Raw genomic sequence first — 9074 nt, forward strand, 5'->3', positions numbered from 1 at the left:
AAAAAAATATCTCATAACAAAATTTATTACAATATACAGTATTGTAGTTGTTTTTATCCTAAAAAATTACACCATATTTGAGGCGTTACTCATTATTTACATTATATTATGAAAACAACTATTTTAAAACATTAATAACAACAGTAATGTTGTTTATTAGTCAGTATTACTATATTTTTTAATGAAAGAGTATCTCTTAATGTAAAAACCCTTAACGTAAAAACCATTTCATTGATGATTATATCATAACTATTGTTCACTTATTTGTTGTTTCAAATCATCGATAAATAAAAAATACAGAATATTCTCATTAAGAAACGCAAACATTATTTTCATTAATTATCTTTTTTTCATAACAATTGAATAAAATTTTGACAGTTATTCAATAAATGTCATTCAAATATATCTACATTTTAAATATATTAATATTAATAAATTTTAATTTATAATGGTTTAGGAAAATTTTATTATTTCTATTGTTTATTAATATTCAATACAAATAAATTTTATTTTTTTTGATAGACATTTAAAAAGTCCATATCTAATTTTATCATTATAATTTTATCTTATTGTATGATTAATTTTTAGCTAATAAATTCAAAATTTAGGATTATATACTATATATATATATATATTATATAATTTTAGTTCACTCATATATATATTATCTAATTTTTACAATATTTTTCTCTTTGAATTGGTTTATTATAAGTATTATAAATTCTTTAATATAAAATTATTAATTTTTTGATCGATATTTTAAGTTAAAGAATTTATTTTAATTAAAATTCACATTGAATTTCTAAATTACATTTATGCGTTAACTTTACTTCTAAATTATAATTATGTTTTTAACATCTAATCAATGAATATTAAAATAATATAAATTATAATAATAACAAAAAATWAATTTACATTAAATTTAAATATTACAATTATAATTATTTAAAATAAATGGTTTTAAATTAATTAGTTAGGGTAATGACTATTACTTAAATCAAGAACATAAAACTTAATGTTTAATATCAACTCCTTTTTAAAATATATGTAAAAAATAACAAATTTAAATAAATAAAAATTTATCATTGTAAATTTCACAAATATTTACATATCTTAAGTGATTATTAATAAATACCATATATTAGTAATTTTTTATATATTAAAATGGCAACATTGATTTTTATTATTTTATAGATTGTCCCGTAATTTAAAATTGTTAGATCAAGGATATATATATAATTTTATATATAATATATGACAATATTTAAATCTAAATTAATTAAAACATATTATTATTTATTTTATTATTTTATAAAACAATTGTTTGCGGACAACAAGTTGAAGGTTTAAAATAAATATTTTAAAAGCATTTTTGTAAAACTAAAACAAATGAAATGAAATTTTATATTGAATCATAAAAACATACATTGATGTGAATTTTTCTAATTTATTTTGTTAAAAATAAAACTTAATTAAATTTAAAGCATAACATACTTCTATTTATAAATAAATTTAATCAAATATATTTGTTAAAATAAAAATAAATTCTATATTTAGATAAAATTCAAGTATTTTATTATTAAAGTTTATTAATTTTAAATATGTCTACTTTATTTATGTGTCATCAATTATGTTTAAATTCAATAATGTTAATAATTTAAACAAATCATAATTTTAAAAAATTGTTAAAATATTTAATATTGCACTCCACCCTGATAATTTTATAGTTATTTCAATATAATTAAACATCATGTTTTAACATTTATTGGATCAAAATTTTATTAATTTAACATAATTATCATATTTTTGAAATTAACCTTTAATAATATAATTAAAATAGCTTTTTACTATATTTAACTATTTATTATTACCGTTGTAATAATTAAAATATTTGAAATAACTTGTAATATTTTATATATTGATTTTTTAAAAATAATTTAATATCGATAAAATGATTGTCATTTAGTTATATGTTCTCATAACTAAATGATTGTACAATTTTTTATAATTACACAATTTAATATATTTTACTGTATGTGTAAATGACAAATATAATTATGTATTTAACATTTTGTATTAATTGAGATTAAATTTAAAACATTAAATTAATATTAGACTGTATAATAAGTAGCAATCTCATTGGTCTATTGCAAAATAATATTTTATTTATAATAATTATTGTGTAAATCATTATTTATATAAATATTAAGTAACTACATGTTATCATGGTCAATTTATGATAATTAAAAAGGCATTTATATCTATAATATAATTTATTATTACAATCATTATACTATAAACTATTTATGTATTATATTATATGATTCTATCAAATGATGGCTTTTCAAAGAAAAAGTGATAAATTGAAAGATAAAAAGCAATTCATTTTATATATACCTCTTTGACTATTGAATAAATGATAAAAATTAAGAAACTTTATTTCAAAAAAATAGATAAAAAACTTTTTATTTTCATTAACCAATGGTTAGTAACGACCGAAAAACTGCGAGAATTGCATATAAATAGTCAGACAAATGGGTTGACTGTCCTGTACTTCAAATAATTTCAGTGAATTCCATAAAATTTGGTAAAAATACCCAAATTCTTAATTTTTATTTATAAATATTATTAATTACTTACAATTGTATATATATAAGTAAATGTAGTTTTATTTAAAATAATTTATTTCATTATTTCCCTAAAATTTGATATATATATTGCAATAGGAATAAATGTAATATACGTGTATTTTATTTTATAATATAAGTTTATTGATATATGAATTAAATTGAATAAATGAACTTATCCAGGTAAATGAAACATCAAAACTAGTTTATAAGGCAGTCATAAGGTAGAGATAACTTAAATTACATTAACCTTTTGGTTTGACATAAAAAATATTATGCAGTGTTTAGTACAGTATATCCCTACCATTACTCACATAAAATAGGTTTTTGTTTTTAACTTTTACATAAATATAATAAATTTAATTTTTCTAATACTCTAAGATAAAATATTCAAATACTGTCTAAATAATTCAAGATTAATTAAATTTTAAAACTTTAACAAAAAATTGTTAGCTTAAAACAGCTGTGAAAAAACTATATAATTAAACAAATAATTAAAGAAAAATGATATTTCTTATATAAATAAATATAATGTATTTAAAAGAACACACATTTATATAGAAATTCAGAATTTATATTAAGTTATATATAAAATAATAATATTTATTTAAGCGTTTAATTTGAAGAGACGGCTTAATGAGTGTGAGAGACAAATGTTATAATTATAGCAAACATTTGTACTGTAAATATAATAATATTGAAAGTTATATACAACATACAGTATATTCAAGATTTCGCTTTTCATAAAAACCTGTCAAATGACCCAAATTTTGGTCAGATTTTCATTTATATGTTTTTCTTATACGTATAATTTGGTCATCTTTTCCTGTTTGCAAACAATTGATTTTTCAAACAATTTTTCCTAATATTATTGGCACTTAATGGCTTTTTTTCGGACACCCCCGTCATTGATGAACCTTGCGTTTAATTATCATATATGATATTACTTGTATAATAATTATTATTTTATTATCTTTTTAAAAATAAATAGCTTTCTCATTGAAATCTTATTTTCAATACCAAACATAGTGTTGAGTTAAGAGTATTTATTAAATAAATAAATAATTTTAAAATGCATTACATTTTATGTAAAGCTATTTTAATTTGTTTTATTTTTGTAATCTTTTGAATGTTTTATATAATTCTCAAACAATTGACTCTTTACATCTACAATTGCATAATAATAAATGTATATATCTATTATAATAATATTATTATAACTAGTTATTGATATTTTATTTTTTAATAATATCTATAAATGACTTTTAATAAATTTATGAATATATTTAACTAATTTTTATTGATCACAAGTAATACGAATGATATTATGTCTCAGTTTTAGTACCCTTGATATGACTGACAATTTGAATATTAATCAGAAAACAAGGACAGAGACCAGAGTTATAATAAAATTAAAAAAGTAATAATAATATTAATAATAATAATATGATAATATAATAATAAATAATAAAAAAGGATTGTTTCGCACAATTATCTCCAATTTCTGACAAATGTTTGGCTAAATATTCAAACTTATCGATGACTGGATCGATAGCCTGGAGTATAGACACTATATTTGTATGCATTTTTGTGTCAATAATACCACTGAAGACAAGGACATTGAAATTAGTACCCATTCTTTTGTTTCATCTATTAGTTTGTTAGCGATTTTCAATACATTTTCCATTTATAATATCATTTGAAATACATTCATACATTCAGGCAATTTTGGCACATAATACCCAATAACTCTATAATTAGTATTTTACTTAATATTTTTTATTATTACACACTTTATTAGCTTTTAATATTAATATCATAATAATAATAATATTATATATTAAAGCTATATATTTATATACTAATTTTTTTAATATATCTGAAGGACAGATAAAGCTATGAAATATGTGGATAATTGAGATGAAAATGAAATTTTTAAAATAAAATTTCAAATTTTTCTCAAATAACTTTCCTCTCTTTTTAACAAAACTAATCATCCAATTAATTCGTGTATCCGTTCATTTGACAGATGATCTCATATATTATTATTCTTATATAAGATAAGAATTAAGTGCTCATTATTAACAATATTAGGTAATCCTTGAATTTTTTAGCATTAGTTAAGATTTAAAAATTTGTTTAACTAATATCATATGTAAAATCTGGTTTATAAAGTAAAATAACAATAGGATTATATATATATAAACATCAAAATTGACCCGACTGTCCATTTTTTTATATATAATCTTGTTTTTTGCAATGTTTCATAAAAAATTATTTTAGTTACTATTCAAGCTTGCAGTGGCACTGATATTGTCTATTTTTTAGGTATTTCCCACTATTTTCATATCAATATTTTGTGTTTTCAAGGCTTTTGGTTCCACAAAAAAATCTATTGTAGTGTTTTCCGATTTTGAATATAACACAAAACATGATAATAATAGCAACGTTTGATTTTAAAATATCAGTATCAAAAATTTAAAATAATAAAAACACTTTATCTCCCAGTGCTTAGTATTTTGAGGCAAAGGTGTGGTGATAATAGCCCTGACCTTCGTTAATATCATGTATTCAATGATTCATTAATTAGAAAATCTATTCAAAGTAATGATTTTGCAATAAGTGATTTGTTTAATATATTTAATATTATAAATAGCTTTTTATTTTACTAATTTTAAACATATTGTCTACAAGTAAGTACAATGAATATTACATTTTTTTTTGTTTTTTTTGTTTCAACAACTTAGACGTGAGTCAAGTCAGAGAAATTAACTTTTTTTTTGCTTGAATAACATATAGATATCTATACAGTACACCATATTTGAAATATTTAAAAATAATTACATATTACTAAATATTTACAGTAATAAAGCTGTTTTAAATTATGCCAAAAAATGGATATCTAGAGAGTATGAAGTCAGCAATTTGTAAATTTATTATTATTTTGTTTCATAAATTTTCAATTGTTATTACATTTACATCACATAAATATATATTATATTCAAATACTGTATATACTTTCACTAATTTAAGAGCAATACTTTGCACACAATTATTTTTATCTATATAAAATATAATCATTAAAATATTATAAAATAATATTACAAAATAACAAATTAGAGATATAGAGATAGACGATTTCTAAAAATATCATACATTTATTAATCATTTATTGTATAAATTATATATATATCCCGTATACTGTGTACATTTCAAACTAAACATATAATATTAGTTTTGTTCAATTGTTGAATACCTCAAGTTTTTTATAACTTGCAGCTAATATTAACAACAATAATAATAATCTATAAAAATATCTGAAAAAATAAAAAAGGATAATTAGTAATTTTTGGGCGATTACCTCTAATTAATGTTTACATACTAATAAAAAATTATAAATAAAAACTAAAATTTTTAGTATTTTAAAATTTAGTAAACTTTATTTAACAAATTGAAATATTATATATATAAAAAATAATCACAAATCATAAGAAAATATTAATTTGCGTCAATAATATTGTTTGCATTGATATTCCCAGCACCGGAACCTTGAGTTTAATAATAGACTAATTAATGTAATGACTAGAAAATTGTTTATAATTGACTGATAATTAAGTCCAAAATAACAGCACTCAATATATTAAACTGTGGTCGAGTCTGTTATTATATTTTATTTGTTTTATTATTATTATAATTTTTTGCATTAATTTTTTGTTTATTTCCGACAATCAGAGAAACAAATGATTCAATGATAAAACTATTTATTAGTATATTTTATACTTTTACTTTAAATGGAGAAATGCAAAAAAATTAATTCATTTGAAACTATTTAATTAAATTAATATTAAATTAAAAAAAATATTTTAACTTAATTACTATTGATTTAAATATAAAAAATTAATATGTTTTTAATGAGAAATTCTGTGAAATCCTAAAATTTTTACAAAAAGATGATTTCATACTTTATAAAAACAGATTATTTGGGCTTTTAAATAACAATCAATCAATCAATTAGTTAAAGCGATAATTTTTACGCACACACACACACACACACACACACACATACACACAATTATTGTTAGTTACATTTTAAAATGATTAAAATATTGAAACTTTTATTTCTAATATCTTTCATAACTATCATTTTAAAAAATGATAAAAAAGTAAAAATTTTAAATTAAACAAACACAGTATTATTAAATAACAGTATTTTGTATTTTAGCCAAAAAAAATACATAATGTTATTTAATAATTAATTTGAAATAAATTTTCTAAACACGATCATGATAATATCTTGATAATAATGTACGATGCTATCTTTTTATTTAAATTAAAGATTTTACTATAATTATAATTGCGGAAAATCCACAATAATTGTATTATTTAAAAATAAAGAATATTTATAGTGATGATGATATCTGAATGATGTTTTAAGTTTGGTTATTCACAAAAATCAAAAACATAATAATAATAATATAATTTTTAATATTTCTATTTAAGTTTTGATTTAATAGATAAATTCGGTATTTTATTTAAATTTGTATAATATATATAACTTACTAATTACTAATTTTTTAATTATATTGAAAATTATAATAACGACTATTCATTTTATTGGTCTTAAATAGAAATAAATTTATAACAAATAATATAATATTGTTTATCACAAAATCTAAGATTTCATATCATATCTGAATTTGTTAAGTCTGTCAGTCAGTTATTTTCACCAATTTTCAGTAATTTTAACTTTTGATTTAGGATTTGAATAGAAGTAACTTTGAAATTAAATTTATTTGTCGGCAAACATGTGGAGCAATTGAACAAAATTTAGAAAATAATTATATGATATATGAATTCAATAAAAGTGTATTATTATTATATTTAAAATTGTTTGTTTTAGTATCTCCTGTTATATTACCTAGAGATGTTCAAATAAAAAGTTTCTAACAAATTTCCCGGAGAAAGTTTCTAGAAAATTTCTCAGGAATAAATTTCTATATAAATTTAACTTTATTATTATACTATGGATCCCCATATCTATAGCTATTGTATTACTATAAATAAACTAATGAGACATAATACTATACATATAATGTTATACTATATAATGTAGATACTGTATACTACTATTATACAGTACAAATTGGATACCTATATAAATAATTATAATTATTTAATAATAAGCAGTTTTGTAAAATTTTATTCACCATTTTATTGTATCATACAGTAGTTTAATATAATTTAAATAAATTAATTTTTACTTTAATTAATAATTAAAATACTAATAATAATATTTAATTATTACTTGTAAAAACAATGTTACAGATAAAAAATATCGATAAAACAAAATTAACCACGGGGATCCAATAAATAGAAATTTCTTTTAGAAACTTTCTAGAAATTTCTCTAAAATTATATAAATTTCTCTTTTTTGCCAACACTAATATAACCGCACTTAAAGTTTCTTCTATTTATCCCTTTTCTCTATAAAATTTTAATAACCCTAGAAATTATATCTAAATAAAATTGAAAATGTATTTAGGATTTTGTCTGGCAATGCTAAACTTAGTATATATATTCTTAAATGGTTTAATTTGTATATAATAATTCTAAAATTTAATAATTGAATAATTTATTTTTGTGTGTCTTGATTTACAATTGGCTAAAAAATTATACATTTTTATAAAATTAAAAGTATTTCATTATAAAATGATTCTGAATTTGGCTTATTTTGAATAAAAAATGAATTGAGTCAAATAATTATATTGTATTATCAAATATGGATTTTTGTAAAAATAAACATTAATTAATAAAATTATAGGATATAAGGATACCATTATTTTAGCTGAAAATATTTTAATATCTCAATTATAAACTACAGTAAGTTGACACGTGTTTTGTCATTTTTAATATTACCGGTAAATGATTTTTAAATTAAATGTTTTTAATTATTTTAAGAGCAATATTTTATGTTTTTATATAATACAAGATTCAATTCATTACTTATATCTATGATTATACATACAGTAGTATAGATAATATTAGAAATATTAATAAAAGTTATTTTTGACTTTATTATATTTGTTAAATTTTATATAAAACATTAGCTAAGATACTAAATAAATTAGTAAATATATTTTAATAAATAAATTTATTTTATTTGTAGTATTTATTAAAATTGATAGTAATTTAATATACTTTGACACATAAAATATTGTTTGTTAATATTTGTATTAAATGAAATTAAAGATAATTGTATTGAATTTGTATGCAATCGTAACACTGACTCACATTCAGACACAATTGAGACCAATATTTGTTGATTTAAATAAAACAATAGTTTGATTGCAATTATATTACAATTAATATAACTTTTATATAAAGTTCTTAAATAAAAAAGGGATTCGAGTGTAGAATCAAATTCATATTATTTTCTAATAATTTAAT

The sequence above is a fragment of the Oppia nitens genome, unplaced genomic scaffold (assembly GCF_028296485.1).
Source record: "Oppia nitens isolate AA-2021 unplaced genomic scaffold, nextdenovo-longstitch-racon4-pilon3 scaffold10_pilon_pilon_pilon, whole genome shotgun sequence".
In the NCBI taxonomy this organism is placed as follows: domain Eukaryota; kingdom Metazoa; phylum Arthropoda; class Arachnida; order Sarcoptiformes; family Oppiidae; genus Oppia; species Oppia nitens.